Raw genomic sequence first — 16,527 nt, 5'->3', positions numbered from 1 at the left:
TTAAATTGGGGTGCAGCAGGGTGCCTGGGTGGCTCGGCATCTGCCTTCAGCCCAGGTTGTGATCCCGGGGTCCTGGGATGAGTCCCACATCGGGCTCCCCGCAGGGAGCCTGCTTCTCCCTTTGCCTGTGTCCCTGCCTCTCTCTCTGTGTCTCTCATGAGTAAAGAAATTAAATACATAAATAAAATCTAAATAAATAACTAAATTGAGGTGCAGAGCTCCCGAGGGCATGGCTGCTTTGTGGGCCCACATCTCGGAGGCTGGTGGCAGCTTCTCAGGGCGCCTCCAAGCCCACGGCCCCTCCCTGGTCGGCACAGACATGGGTGACAAGGGCCACGGGACTCGGCCACAGGTAGCAGCTCCTGTGCATCTCATGGTCCTCGTGCACCTGTTCCCACACTTCCATAGTTTTTTCTCCACTCCCCACCCCTCCCTCACTCTTGAGTCCCTTAACCCACCCTCCAGAGCACTCAGCGTTAGTGCTCAGACTCACACCTGGCCCCGTATGCTCAGTCCCAACTGCAGTTCTTTTCCATTTGTACTATTATTTCTCATTTCAAACAAAAGCTTAAAGTGCTTGTCTAGATGATACCTCAATACCCATTAGAGAATGGCAGCCCTGTCATGAAAAAGTTGGCTAAAGCAGTCCTCCTGTGGCTAATGTCGCCCTAGATCAGGGCACAGAGCTAGGTACAAAGAGGGAGGGCTAGAGGACAGCCTCGCTTGACCATACGGCCAGCTACTCTTGAGCAGTGGACAACCTGTGCAACTGTACACGGCGGCTCAGCTAAACCAAATTGAAGCTTATTTCAGCATGACGAAGAGGACGGTCTCCTTTCCACAGCACGTCCGACTGCACAAGCAGGGACAAGGCGGTCCTCTGCAAATTCCCTTCTCGAGGCAGCCCCAGGTTGCGGGCCAAATATCTGAAGACCTGGGTCTTTCCCTCTGCTGCCACCCATTCCTGCGTTTCCTGAAGCCTAGTGTCTCGAATAATGGGCCAGGACACCGCAGGGAGCCGGAGCACTTTGGAGGCGGAAGGGCCCCTGGTTTCAGGGGGTGTGGGAACCGAAGGAAAGGTCAGGAGGACAGCAGCGGCCGAGCCGAGTCTCGGAACCGGGTGGCACACTTCTGCTCTGTGCGCTTTCAACTTCTCCCTTCACGAAATGCCCCCAGTCCAAAGCCAAACAGGATCCAGCCTGCCGGGCTCCCACCAACCCCGCCGTCTTGCTCCCCACCCGCCTCGCGCGGAGGCCTTCTCTGTCCGGGGACGCGCTGCGTGTGCGCTGACGTCCCCTCGGCCCTTCGCCGTCCGCCAACGCAGAGTTCGGGCCGACCCCGGCTGTTGCTCCCACCCCAGGTGTTCCTCCCACCCCAGGTGTTCCTGAGCCAAAAGGGATGCATGAAACAGGAAGGCCTCGTAAGACTGTCCCCGTGAGAGTCCCCTGACTCGGGAGGCACACATCACCCCCCCCCCCCCCCCGACACAGAGTGCTCCTTCCTTGCCCCGGACAAAGCGTCATTTCTGCAGCCTGAAGAGGAGGAGATGCCGAGGGGAGCAGCATAGAGACACGAGCCACGCGGGCTCGGACAAGGGCCTGGCCTGTGCCAAGTTCAGGAGGAAACTCAGAAGCCGCAGATAGGGCCCTCTGCGGGGGCTTAGGCCCAGGATGTGACCCTGGGGTCCCGGGATCGAGTCCCGCAACGGGCCCTGCATGGAGCCTGCTTCTCCTTCCACCTGTGGCTCTGCCTCTCTCTGTGTGTCTGTGTCTCTCGTGAATAAATAACTAAATCTTTAAAAAAAAATAGAGCTTATGCGGGGGTGGGGGGTAGGGGGACAGAATGAACCCCGGGGCACTGGGTTGGTTGGAGATGCCAGTGGGAACCCATGTTTGAGCTTAACAGACATCAGCGGGCAAATAGATAATTTTGCTGCTAACAGGTGTCCCTGATACGATGTGTCAAGAACGACACCTCACCCCTGTGCCTCTTGCTCCTCAAAACCCATAACCCCAGTGTGGTCACGAGAAGAACAGGGCAAAAGCCCCGAGTCAGGAGTGCGCTACAAAATCCCGGACCAGTCGTCTTCAAAACGGGCAGGGTCATCAGGGCCAAGGTCAAGGCGAGCGACGGTCACAGCTCGGAGGGGCCCAAGGAGACATGCCGGCTCCCCGTGTCATGCTGTTGTGAACGTTACGGAGAAACGAATGAAGCCGGAATAAAGTGGGGCTTCCACTAATAATAACATATCGACCACCGTGGCACAGCAGCAGAAGACGCCAACCACAGGGGAAACTGGGTGGGGGCGCTACAGGAAAGAGGGACCCCTGGGTGGCTCAGCGGTTGAATGTCTGCCTTAGGCCCAGGCCGTGACCCCAGGGTCCCGGGATCGAGTTCCACGTCGGGCGCCCCGCAGGGAGCCTGCTTCTCCCTCTGCCTGTGTCTCTGCCGCCCTCTGTGTGTCTCTCATGAATAAATAACATCTTTAAAAATAAATAAATAAATAAATAAATAAATAAATAATCCAAAGAAAATACACGCCCATATAAACTGAGCGAGGCTAAGATTCCCTGCGTGCACACGGGAGTCAAGACACCTGCAAGAAAACCTGAAGCTTCCCGCTGAAAACACTACACGAAGGGAAGCAGAGCTTTTTCCGAAGAAGCAGCAGATCAAGGTGGAAGGTGTGGACGCTCTTGATGTGTTGATCCCCCCCCCAAGGATGCTTGCTGTGGCATTGCTGGTAATTTAGGGAAAAAGGACAAACCCAAATGTCAATCGATAGGAGATTAAGTAAAATGTCACAGGCCACGCTGTGTACAGCAGAGAAGGGGGGAGGGAGGGCGGGGAGGGGGGGAGCGCGCAGGTCCACACACCCCAAAGCACAGCGCTGGCTGGATCAACACGACCCTCGACCCTTCTTCTCTTCTGAGCTCTGTTTCCCTTCCAGCTCCCGAGCGCAAGCCCGCTCCTGAGCCCGTCCTCCATCTCCCCTCCCAAGTGCCATGCACACTGCCCCATGTCACCCCCCCACCTGCTCTTCACTCCTTTTTCTTTTTTTCCTTTTTAAGATGTTATTTATTCATGGGAGACACACAGAGAGAGGCAGAGACCCAGGCAGAGGGAGAAGCAGGCTCCCCGCGGGGACCCCGATGCGGGACTCGATCCCAGGATCCTGGGGTCACGCCCAGGGCCGAAGGCAGACACTCAGCCACTGAGCCACCCAGGCATCCCTCATTGAGGTCTTTGTCATCTAAGAAGTTTCTAGGGGTCACTTCATATGAATTCCCATTTGATCATGGGAGGATTTATGAGAGTGGCTGTGTCTGCACAGACCAGAGGGAAGTGGATCTGAGCCACCCGGGCACCCCTAAACTTGGCCCCCTTCTGCGACTCCTCCAGACGCAGTTTGGGCTGCACCGCCTTGAGCGGCCTGGTCTACGCAGCGCCGCGCAGCCCAGCAGGCCACTCTTAGAGGCCAAGCATCCTCTGCTTCCCTTTTTTCAAACTTGGCATTCGTTTACAGATTACTGTGCGCCCCGCTCAGGACTGGGGGCTCCCCGAGGGCAGGGACCTATCCTTGTACCCCAGGCACCCAGCCCAAGGGCTGTAGCATCAGGGCAAGCCACACAGAAGTTTCTGGAGTAAAGGGAGGTGGAGCTCACTGTGCGCCCCAACAGGCCCTCCCTCACTTCCCCACCCCTCGTGGGAACCCCCTCCCTGAGGGACTGTGGTTATTCCGTTTTCATAGGTAGGAACTAAAACACCAAGAGGTTCAGACAGTCAGGTTACTCTGACGGCGGAAGCGGGCTCTGACCTGTATTGGGTGCTCCAGGGGCAGACGGGACCACAGGGACCTAGAGCGACACCTGCCCTGGCGACCAGATTACCAGCAACATTTGACAGAGCAGTGGTGACAGTAGGATCAAAAGCCAGGTGCTGGGCAGCCCGGGTGGCCCAGTGGTTTAGCGCTGCCTTCGGCCCAGGGTGTGATCCTGGGGTGCCGGGGTTGAGTCCCACGTCGGGCTCCCTGCATGGGGCCTACTTGTCCCTCTGCCTGCATCTCTGCCTCTCTCTGTGCCTCTCATGAATAAATAAATAAATAGAATCTTAAAAAAAAATCCACGTGCTAAGGGGCTTCACAGTGCTGGGGGTGAGGGCAGACCCTGTCCCCTGGGCCCACTCAGCAGCAAGCCCAGCACACCCATGAAGCTTCTGGAAAGGGTGTGCGGGCTGCCACCCTCCCGGCTCGCACCGCCATCAGAAGCAGGGCCCGGCAGCTGGCACGTGAGCTTCTCTGCAACCTAGACCCAGTCTTTCCCCGTCTCTCCCTCTCAGTAGCCTCGGACCTCAGGCCACCACCCCCCGCTGCCCGCCCAGGGAGGCCCCGAGCCAGCCCTCAGTCTGCAGCCTTCCCCACGCTTCCCGGGCAGGTGTGCACCTGCCCACCCTGCGCCCCGCTTTGGAAAGTCGCCAGAGCTTGCATGCGGTGACCCGGTGTGGCCCTTGGGCCCTGAGCGCTCGCCGCCCTGCACAGCACAGAGGGGGCTCGGCGGCCCCAGGCCCCTTGCATCTCTCCTGGCATCTCAGGCCCCCTCCAGGCTCTGCCCCTGTGCAGCCCACACTCAGCTTTGGTGCTTAGTATGCCATCCGGTGCTTAGTATGCCATCTGTTTTCGGAGGAGGAAGCAGGCTTGCAAAGGTCCAGTAATTTGCCCACATGAACCAAGAGCCCTGTGGCACTTGTCACGGGCTGCCCTACGCTTTATTTTCCTGGGTCCATTTTCCATTCTCTACCAGACTGTGTAAACCTTTGGAGTCTGAGGGCTGTTTTTTTTTTCTCAGGCAGCTCAGCCTTGTGCACCGATCAGTTGACAAATGTTGGTAAAAATGGAAGGGAGACACAGACGATTACATCGGTAAAATTAAGGGAAGGTTTTTTTTTAATATTTATTAATATCTTATTTTTTTTAGTTTTTAAGAGATTTTATTGGTTTTTTCATGAGAGACACACACACAGAGAGAGGCAGGGACACAGGCAGAGGGAGAAGCAAGCCCTATGCAGGGAGCCCGATGCGGGACTTGATCCCGGGACCCTGGAGTCACGACCTGGGCCGAAGGCAGGGTGCTAAACCACTGAACCACCCAGGTGTCCCCAAGGGAAGTTTTTTAAAGTATATGTGTGTGTGTGTGTGTGTGTGTGTGTGTATACACATATGCATATAAATCTTTTCTGATTGTAATATTACTACTTGGTCCTAAGCATTCGAATTCGGCACGTATAACATGTAAGATGAAGGCCCTCCAAATGCCAGTCGTCAAGGAAAACCAATATTGACGATTTGGCGTACGACCTTCAAGAGAGTCCCTCTGCATATAGTGACTCAGCATCACACACAATCCTTTTGCACAAATGGGACCGCGCGACAGGTACTAGTCTGCACCAGTTTTTCCCCGTGGCCCTGCTTTGAATTGGTAGATCTGTCTTATTATCATTATTCTAATTTGCAGTGGCTGGACTGGACCCACCGTACGGATGTAACATTTTACTTAATGAATCTCCCATTGATTGACATTTGGGTTTGTCCTAATTTTTTTTTTTTTAATTACCAACAGTGCCACCAACAAACATCTTTGGAAGGAAAGAGACTGTAACAGAGCCGTGTGCAGGTGAGGAGAAGGGCCTGCAGAATGCAAGAGCGAGTTTGTTCAGCCTGTAGGGTACACTCCCCGATGGGCAGGGTTTCTGAGTCGGAAAAGGCAGCGAGCCAGGAGCGGGCTGGGTGGGGTTTTAACTTTCTTTTTTTTTTTTTTTTTAAGATTTTATTTATTTATTAATGACACACACACACAGACAGAGAGAGGCAGAGACACAGGCAGAGGGAGAAGCAGGCTCCATGCCGGGAGCCCAACACAGGACTTGATCCCGGGACTCCAGGATCAGGCCCTGGGCCGAAGGCAGGTGCTAAACCGCTGAGCCACCCGGGTTGCCCGGGTTTTAACTGTCCAAGGGGAAGAAACCCCTAAGGGGGGCCCAGCTCTCCTTGAGGAACAGGATAGGCATCTGGGTGCACAGGCTCTTCAGGGGAAGAATCTTGGTTTTGTGCGAAGGTGCCGGACACCGTGACACAGAACATTCTGCATTGGAACAAGTGGGTGTCGGGGAGCCTCCAATTTCTCTGGGACAGAGGAGGTGAGGCTGGATCCTTGGGGGCAAGAGTGTCGGCTCGGGGGACAGGTTCCATACCAGAGCCTGGAAACAGGGCGAGCTTTGGGGAACAGTCGACAGGAGAACAACCTGTTGGTTGGAGGCCCAGGGCTCGAGGGGAGAGGAAGGCTCCATAAAGTCTTCATCTGATTCCCCACCATCCCAAGTACCTCTTGCCCTCCCGCCCCAACATGCTTTCTTTTCTCCTCCCTTCTAATTCGCCTTCTGCAATCTCCAGCTCTCTCACAGGGGTGTTCTTAGAGTTGGAAAAGACCATTTTTGCTTCTTCCCTTCTGCCTCTGCACCCCAAAGGGCCTGCGGAACCTCCTTCGAGGTCACAGAACTTCTAGAAGATCCCGCCAAAGGCAAAGGCGTTAGTAGGCACGCTGCCACCAGGTGGCGCTCCCGGCCCACTATTTCGGTCTCCCTGAACCAGGCGGATGGGTCGTTTGTGCGTGACGCGGCCACAGGCGTGTGAAATTTTAAATCCCCGTAGAAGTGAATAAAAATCCGCACGTGTATAAAAGCTTTATTCCTCGTTTGGGGGCCGTTTCTGTGACGGCAACCCACGTTGCTAAATAAAAAGAAGTGTTATTCGTGATTTGGCCTATGGGCCTCAAAAGGGCGTAAAGATTTAAGAAAAGCGAACCCTGCGAAACTATCAACATTTGGTGCCCCGCCTGGAAGTAGATAGAGAATTTTAAGTAAGCAACGAGCTAGAGAAGGCTTCATTTCACGGATCTGGAGTGATAGGAAATAAAGCTCAGACTTCCCAAGTCCACTGAGTTTGATTTTGAGAAAACAAAGCCGGATTATATAGGAAATGGAGCCAGGTAGAAAATGCTCAAGTGGTGGAACCGTGGCCGGTGTCTGTGGTGTGGCCGTCAGTCTACCCGCCGCCGTGCGCAGAAAGAAACCCTGATTTTCTATGAGCCACTTGCATTTTCATCTCTGAGCTTCATCCTACCCGACTCTCCCAAAGCCTAACTTGTTCTTTCAGAGCCTGGGGGAGCCTTGCACCCCAGGGCTTGCGTGCAGTTCCCGGGTCTGATGTAGTGACACACCGGGGTGGCGTGTGTGTGTGTGTGTGTGTGCACGCACCATCCATTTCATGATCATTCTGCACATAAAGTTGGCCCAGTCCCACCTTTCTCAGAACCAACAACGGGCCCGCCTATTCCCTTCCCTCTTCAAAATGGATCCAGAAGCAGCCTTCTCCCCTTCCCTCCCTAGGGACCCAGAGGTCCTTGCATTGCTTTACCTCCCCCAAGCCCCCCATGATCCCCTAAGACCCGTAGGCCTTTAGAAGACAAAATCCGAATAACTTACCCCGCACATGTCCCCCAAGGCAGCGTGCACAGAGCTGAAGGTCAGCGTGGACGCGATGGTTTTGCAAAGACTGGTCTTTAGATCACTTGCTTGGGGGATCATCTGACTCTTATTTAAAATGCAGCCGCCAGGACACACGTATATACACACCCAGGAGCCCCAGGGCAGGGCAGCTGAAGCCGGTGCAGGCTGGAAACCCCGCAGGAGGGCTCGGGTTTCCAACGTGGGGTTCCCTGCCCAGCAGCATCAGCATCCCGTGGGCCCCAGCCGGTTAGAGATGCAGGTTCTCAGGCTCAACTCCAGACCTACTGAATCAGGAACTGATGAGGGACCAGCCAGGAGAGGGTTCACAAGCCCCTCGGGTGGCTGCTGCATGCTCGAGTCTGGGAACCAGCTGTGGGGGAGCAGTCATCGGTTCTCAGCTTGGCCTGCATGCTGGAATCAGCCGTGGGCCTAAAATCCAAAAGGCCTGGCTATCCCCCGGACCAATTCAGACCAATTCGGTCAAAATCTGTGTATGTGAGGCCCAGGTATGGGATTTTTACAGCGCCCTAGGTAGTTTCAAGGTGTGACTAAGGTTAACAAGCTACTGGGACAGGTGAGGGAGTCGCTAGCTCGGTCTCTGTGACAGCCACACCCTAAATGTGTCCTCCCTGCTGAGATATCCTGGTATCATCCTCAGCCTGAGAATCTGCGGGTGCGACTCTGGTGATTCATGGGACAGGCCTCTCCCACCGGTCGGTTGGCGCGGATTAAAGACTTAAACGTAGAAACTGAAACCATCAAACTCCTTAAAGGAAACATAGGGGGAAAGCTCCTTGACATTGGTCTTGGCAATGATTTTTTGGGGGGGACTTTTTTAAAAGATTTTATTTATTTATTCATGAGAGGCACAGAGAGAGAGGCAGAGACACAGGCAGAGGGAGAAGCAGGCTCCTCGCAGGGAGCCCGATGTGGGACTCGATCCCGAGACCTCGGGATCACTAGAGCCAAAGGCAGATGCTCAACTCCTGAGCCACTGAGGTGTCCTGGTAATGATTTTTTTTTTTAGCCAAAGTCACAGGCAAAAAGCAAAAGTCAACAAGTAGGAGCACATCAAACTAGAAAGCTGCTCCACAGCAGAGGAAGCCATCAACAAAACGAAAAGGCGGCCTACGGAATGGGAGAAAACATTTGGGAACCCCAAATCTGATTAGGGGGTTAATATTTAAAATACAGAGGAAGTCATACAGCTGGATAGCAAAGAAGCCCACAATGCAACAAAACAAGAAACTCGATTTTAAAAATGGGCAAAGGAACCGAATAGACAGTTTTCCGAAGAAGATCCGCGAACAGCCAACATGTATATGGAAAGGCGCTCGACATCCCTAATCGTCAGAGAAAGGCCAATCAAAGGCACCACGAAGGATGGGGACGTGTCCCTTTTGCCCTTCGCCCTGTTCCTATGCTTCTCCCGGCAGGCAGAGTGACTTGTCACCTCGGCCACAGTGGGGAACCGGTCGCTGTTGCTGTTTGCTCCAGTCTCGTGGCTCTTGTTGTGTTGGGACGGTCTGCCCATAAGCTGAGTGTACCCCGTCTTTGCTTCCGCTGCCCGGGGTAGGCTCTGCGGGGCAGGGAGCCCTCACTCCGGGTTGGAGGCTTGCATTTCTGGTTTTCGACCTGTGCCTGGGTGGGTCAACTCTACTGAGTTGGGGAATCGGAGAGTCCCAAGACGACAAGTCCAAGCTATGGGCACCGAATTTGGCAAATGCTGGATCTTAACCCCACCTGGTGCCAGTGTGTACTGCTCAGCTGCCGAGAGATGTCGGTGACCTGGTCCCACAGGCACCAGCAGTGCTGAAACCTGCCGATTTTTTTTTTTTTAAACCTGCAGATTTCTGAGTGGAATTCTAAACTGCCAAGTGAGCTTCAGCGAGGCTGGACGTGGTTCAACTTGGGCGCCCCGCCCCTCGTCGGGAGAGATTAAACCCTGCACATCACATTCTCGGAAGAAACCACTCAAGACTTTTGGATATAAACCTTGATGTGGCCTCTTGCAAGAAGGCTTTTTTTTTTTTAAAGATTTTATTTATTTATTCATGAGAGAGAGAGGCAGAGACACAGGCAGAGGGAGAAGCAGGCTCCATGCAGGGAGCCCGATGTGGGACTCGATCCCGGGACTCCAGGATCAGGCCCTGGGCTGAAGGCAGGCATTAAACTGCTGAGCCACCCAGGGGTTTCCGCCCCCCCCCCCTTTTTAAAAGAAGGCCTTCAAATGAAATTTCATGAAAACAGGCTGTATCAGGAAAAATGTAAACTCCCATGTGACAATGGAGAAGATCAGTTATACCCAGAGTTAGGGCAAATATCAGAATTCAGTTCTGATTGTTGCAGATAAAGAACTATCATGAGTTGGGGGCATCTGGGTGGCTCAGTTAAGCGTCTGCCTTCGGCTCAGGTCATGATCCTGGAGTCCTGGGATCGAGCCCCGCATGGGAGGGCAGTTCCTGCTCCATGGGAAGTTTGCCTATACCCCTCACTCTGCTCATGCTGTCTCTCAAATATATAAATAAAATCTTAAAAAAAAAGAACCTTCACAGTTTCATGCAAACTGACATTTGACTCTACTTCATACTTTTGGATTTTCTTATTTTTCTTCTTGGAGGATCATAGGAAAAAGCAGAACTGGGGAAATATAGGAACTTGGATCAACAAAAAGGGACTTTCCTCAAATAAATTTTAAGCAGGAAGTGGTCAGCATTCTCGTGGTTAGATAGATTATGGAAAATGAAAAATTATATTTAAAAAAGCCTCCAGAAATGAGCTCTGGGTATCTGAGACATTTCTGGAAAGTTTGATGGAGTTATAGCCAAAGAAAACAAGAGTAGACCAAACAGTGATTGGGAATAAGTAATGGACAAAAGCAAAAACGAACTATTGGGACTTAATCAGGATAAAAAGCTTCTGCCCAGCAAAAGAAACAGTCAACAAAACTCAAAGACAACCTACAGAATGGGAGAAGCTATTTGCAAATGACCTATCAGATAAAGGGCTAGTATCCAAGATCTAATAAAAAAATAAAAAATAAATAAATAAAATAAATAAAATAAACAAGATCTATAAAGAACTTATTAAACCCAACACCCAAGAAACAAACAATCTAATCACGAAATGGGCAAAAGACATGAACAGAAATTTCTCCAAGGAAGACATAGACATGGCCAACAAGCACATGAGAACTTGCTCCGCATCACTTGCCATCAGGGAAATACACATCAAAGCCACCATGAGATCCCACCTCACACCAGTGAGAATGGGGAAAATTAACAAGACAGGAAACAACACATGTTGGAGAGGATGTGGAGAAAGGGGAACCCTCCTGCACTGTTGGTGGGAATGTGAACTGGTGCAGCCACTCTGGAAAACTGTGTGGAGGTTCCTCAAAGAGTTAAAAATAGAGCTGCCCTACGACCCAGCAACTGCACTGCTGGGGATTTACCCCAAAGATTACAGATGCAGTGAATCGCCGGGACACCTGCACCCCGATGTTTCTAGCAGCAATGTCCACAATAGCCAGACTGTGGAAGGAGCCTCGGTGTCCATCGAAAGATGAATGGATGAAGAAGCTGTGGTCTATGGATACAATGGAATATTCCTCAGCCATTAGAAATGACAAATACCCCCCATTTGCTTCGACGTGGATGGAACTGGAGGGTATTATGCTGAGTGAAGTAAGTCAATCGGAGAAGGACAAACATTATATGGTCTCATTCATTTGGGGAATATAAAAAATAGTGAAAGGGAATAAAAGGGAAAGGAGAAAAAATGAGTGGGAAATATCAGAAAGGGAGACAGAACATGAGAGACTCCTAACTCTGGGAAATGAACTAGGGGTGGTGGAAGGGGAGGTGGGCAGGGGGTGGGGGTGACTGGGTGATGGGCACTGAGGGGGGCACTGGACGGGATGAGCACTGGGTGTTATACTCTATGTTGGCGAATTGAACTCCAATAAAAAATATACAAAAAAAAAAAAAGAGAATAGGTAATGGATGGAAAAGCTAACAAACCGGGTGTCGCTCCTTACATGAAAGAATCTTAAAGCAGAGTATGAATATAGTGCATGAAATGTTGAGCATAAAATTTATACGCGGCAGAAATGGTTAGTAGAAGAAAATGCTCAGATACTATGGACTAAAAAAAAAAAAAGATTAAAAATATCCACCGTTTAAAAAAATAAAAATATCCACCGTTTTGGAATATAAAAATGATCATATATCTAAGGTAATAAAATGAAAATAATAACATAAGCTAATATTCATGGAGCACGTGGTAGATATCAGACTCCAGGCTGAGCGCTTGTCATGGATGAGGTCACTTAGTTTTACAAGTAACCTATGTAGAAGTTAGACTTAGCAATTTTAATAGCACGCATACATGCACATAGACACAAACATACACACCCATGCATATATATGTGTGCAAATGCACACAGAACCACACACCTACAGATATATATATCCCAGATGTATATAAGGGATATATAAGCGAGTGAGCATACCATGATCTTTGAGTTGGTGACCTTTGTGGGACACAGGCATGGGGCCCCCAAGCACCATGCGCACCCAGCGACGGTGTTCATGAACTCACTGGGTGGGCATGGTGGCAGGGGAGAGTGGTTAATGGTTAGATTATTCAGAGCTACGAGTGGAGGGTGCTCAGCAAGAGAGGTTGAGAGTGGGAGAGCCGGGGACATGTAAGAGGGGTTCCATCTTTGCTTAAACCACAGTGTAGCGTTGGCGGTCACCGTCCCTACAAAAACAGCAATACGTCTTAGGGAATGAGGGCTGCTCACCCAGTGAACTCGGGTTTTTCATCCACACCTGCGATTGCAAAGGGAGACGCATGACCATGACCCCCCCCCCCCGTCCCCCCATCTTGAGACACCACAGAAGCAATGGAAATAAATGGTCAACAGAAAGACTTGATCATCTATGGTCGTCAACATTTTTTGACCTTGTCCTCTCATCAGTAAACAACAATGAACACACATCCCTACAGATTTCTGTGTTAACACAATGGGGATGTGATAAAATAGCCACAAACACACTTTTGAAAAGATGGTACCTATTAGATTTTCGCCCCACACCTGGCTTTGGGGACTTCCGCCAAGGGGCTCAGGAGAGGACCATCAGCAGCCGCGAGGTTCCACTAGGTGGCGCTCTGCGACGTGTCCTCTACTCGTCAGGCCTTGAAGGACCGCGAATCCAGGTGGCCACGTACCCGGACCTAAATCTGCCCGGTGTTCTCGTGCAGGTTGTCTTCCCATTCAGCATCCGACAGAACTGCCAAAGCTATGCAAAGGCTCGCCCTCCCGAACAGGTGTGGGGCGGAGGGGGGGGGGATTAGGGGCGGGAGCCACTCGGGTGCAGCTGCGCTCCCTAGCGGTGGGCTAAGAGCGCCCCGGTTATGCACAGAAGGGGAAAGAGACCGTGAGCAAAGCTGGGGGAACTCAGGCTTTGCTTGCTGAAGTGACCCCCCCCATTAACAGTGCCAGGTGTCCCCAAAGAAGGCCCAGCACTTCCCAGACCAGCTGCGACAGAGGCGCCTGGCCCAGTTCGGGAAATGCAGGTCCCTGGTCCCAGAGATCAGGCTCTGTGGCCCGGAGGCCTGCGACCCGCCTGGGCCCCGAGCCCCTTAGGTGATTCTGGTCCCCGGGGAAACTGGAGAACCCACAGCGCTGGTTGCACGGAGCCCGGTCGGTTTGGGGAAGAAGCAGGGGACTTAACCCTGTGCGCTCCCCCATCTCTCTGAGTTACCCGTCCTCCTCCTCCTCGGGGAGATGGAGCTCCTAACAGCCTCGGAGGCCACGCAAGATCCAATGGAATAAGGGAAGCATTAATTTGCATTGGCTGCTTAAGAAATGTGACTTCTGGGGCGCCCGGGTGGCTCAGGGGTTGAGCCTCTGCCTTCGGCCCAGGGTGTGATCCCAGGGTCCTGAGATCGAGTCCCGCGTCAGGCTCCCTGCATGGAGCTGCTTCTCCCTCTGCCTGGGTCTCTGCCTCTCTCTCTCTCTCTCTCTCTCTGTGTGTGTGTGTCTCTCATGAATGAATAAATAAAATCTTTGAAATAAAAAGAAGTGTGACTTCCTTCCCTCCCCCTCCCCTTCCTCCTCCTCCCCCTCCTGGTCCCCCTCCTGCTCCCCCTCCTCCTCCCCCTCCTCCACACCCCATTCCATAGCAGGGTCCGCCTCCTACACTATTCTTCCTAAGATCCTCCTCACTCTCTTCCCACCACCTCTTTCCCTTTGGGGACCTGCCCTTGGGAATCCGAGCCGATCTTTCGAGAGCTTCAGATTCACGTTGACAACACGTTTCGAGCGTCCTGTTTCCTTAGCGGCCTGCTCTGCAGAGGCGACCATCTCGCGAATGAAGGCATCAGGATGTGTCGGTGGGGAGGAGTCCGTGTTAAGGCCATAGCGGGCCCGGTATAAACGAACCGGGTATTTCAGTTGCCGGGGTTCTAGGCAGAGGCCACTAAGTCATGGGAAATGTGGGCCTATGACAGGTCGCTCTGTCGCTGCTGGAACTCATTGGACTCTGTGCATACCACAGGTGACGGCGTCCTGCCTGGCGGGCTTCCATGGGGGCCTGGCCCAGGGTGTCGTCCCCCTGTCCCGGGGTGACCACCGGACGGCAGACTGCTTGTCATTTCCAAAGCAGCCCCGGGGACTCTCCTGGGCCGTGCGGGCCCCCTGGACAGCGAGCCGCGGTTATGGGCTGGGGGTGGTGCTACTAGGCTTTGGCTCAAGGTGTCACCTCGTGCACCTCGCCCTTATGAAAGCGCCTGGAATCTACGATCCACTGCACCGCCTTGGCCACTGAGGGGTGAAGCAGTCGTGTGTGACACGAGACAGATGCGGCCTCCTGGGCGGCCGTGTCTGGCCTTGGCCCTCAGGGGGTGCTCGCCTGCGCTCAGAGCCATTTTGTGTGTCTGGAAGCAACTGCCCGCCTCCCCCAGCACACCGGTGGCCCCTAGGGATGTCAGGGGACCGCCACGAGGCCACCAGGACTTCGTCTCCCCTTCCAGATCCTACCAGACTGCTGCCGGACGATGCTGCTTGTGAGACTGGAACTCAAAGCTCCTCGGTCAGGTTAAGTCTGGGCTCTTCCAAAACATTTAATTAATATAAATCTCCAAGAGGGAGAAGGGATATTTGTACACGTAGAGACATACAGCCACTGGGGGCGCCCGGGGGGCCCAGCGATTGAGCGTATGTCTTTGGCCCAGGGTGTGATCCTGGGGACCCGGGATCAAGTCCCACATGAGGCTCCCTGCATGGGGCCTGCTTCTCCCTCTGCCTGCCTGTGTCCCTGCCTCTCTCTCTCTGTGTCTCTCATGAATAAATAAGTAAAATCTTAAAAAAAAAAAAGAAAGAAGGGGGATCCCTGGGTGGCTCAGTGGTTTAGCACCTGCCTTCAGCCCAGGGTGTGATCCTGGAGTCCCAGGATCCAGTCCCACATCAGGCTCCCTGCATGGAGCCTGCTTCTCCCTCTGCCTGTGTCTCTGCTTCTCTCTCTGTGTGTCTCTCATGAATAAATAAAAAAACAAAATATTTTAAAAAAAGAAAAAAGAAATATAGCCACTGAGCCAAATGGTGAACATGGTAAAAATGGGTTACAATCCAAGATTAAGGTAATCTTAAAGGCAGAGGACCAGATCTTAACCAGTTTCTTAATTGACATGGTTAAAATCTGAGCTAAGTAGAAGGAATGTGAATTCCTTTTTTAAAAAAAATTTTATTTATTTATTCATGATAGACAGAGAGAGAGAGAGAGAGAGAGAGAGAGGCAGAGACCCAGGCAGAGGGAGAAGCAGGCTCCATGCAGGGAGCCCGATGCGGGACTCGACCCCAGGTCTCCAGGATCACGCCCTGGGCTAAAGGGGGTGCTAAACCGCTGAGCCCCCCCCCCCCCGGGCTGCCCCGGGAATGTGAATTCCAAGGTGGTAGAGGGGTCCGGCTGGGGCCCCGGGGAGGTCTCATGAGCCGGGAAGGCCACCCTCCCCGAGGCAGGGGGGACTCACTGCAGGTGTGTGCCAAAGAGATCAGTTATCAACCAACACGACACACAAAACCACCGCTTCCAGACACAAGACTCCCACCTGCAGCCACTGCTCTTTCTCTTCAGTGGGGGGCATGGCCCGAGGAGGCTCGCGGTGGCGGCCACAGCCAAAGAGGAAACCGAGAGGGAGGTGGAGGCAGGAGGGCGCGCCCGAAGCGGGGGGAGCCCACCCGGCTCCCACGGCACTGCCACCAGCCTGCCTGGGACCCCGCGCCAGGACTCGGGGACCCCGTCTCCCCTTCCACTCTTCCCTACCACCCTGCCAGTGGGGGGTGGGTCGCTTGGGCTCCTGTCCTCCTTCTTCCCACCAAGTCAGTGAAATGGGCTGATTTTGTTCACCTTCAGAGGATCTGAGGGGCCCCCAGTGTTCCTTCGGGTCACCGGCTGCCCCTGAGCCCTGGCACCCGGAGTCCCAGGAGGGATGTGCCCGCCCCCTAGCCAGGGCTCTCTGCTCACTTGGGCGCAAGCGGAAGATGCAGAGGACTGATGGAACCTTCTCCCCATCCCCATTTCCCACTTCACCCAGAAGTGCCACCCGTGTCTCCCATCCGTCCTGGTTAGGATGAGAAGGCGACAGAACCTAAAAAGCCGGTTCGGGGGCAGAGGGCAGCCTCACCAGAGGGAAGAACGTGGGTCCTTGCCTGGCCTTTAGTTCCCTGGTAGCCTCAGGACCGAGGCGCCCAGGCTCTCAGGTCACCGTCCCCCTCACGTACTCTGTACTTTCTGATTATGTTTGAGAGACCATCTAGACCTTGCAGTGTCCAATCAGGGCTGGGAACAGATGTGAGGATGGGGCCCGGAGCCCCTGGCTCAGGAACGGGGCCATGATCACACTCGTTCCCCTCTCTTGAGAGACGCCAGACGCTAGCTTTGCCTTTTCCCAGCCATGACA

This window comes from Canis lupus, chromosome X (assembly GCF_011100685.1).
Source record: "Canis lupus familiaris isolate Mischka breed German Shepherd chromosome X, alternate assembly UU_Cfam_GSD_1.0, whole genome shotgun sequence".
NCBI classification, from domain to species: Eukaryota; Metazoa; Chordata; class Mammalia; order Carnivora; family Canidae; genus Canis; species Canis lupus.
This window is presented reverse-complemented; position numbering follows the sequence as displayed.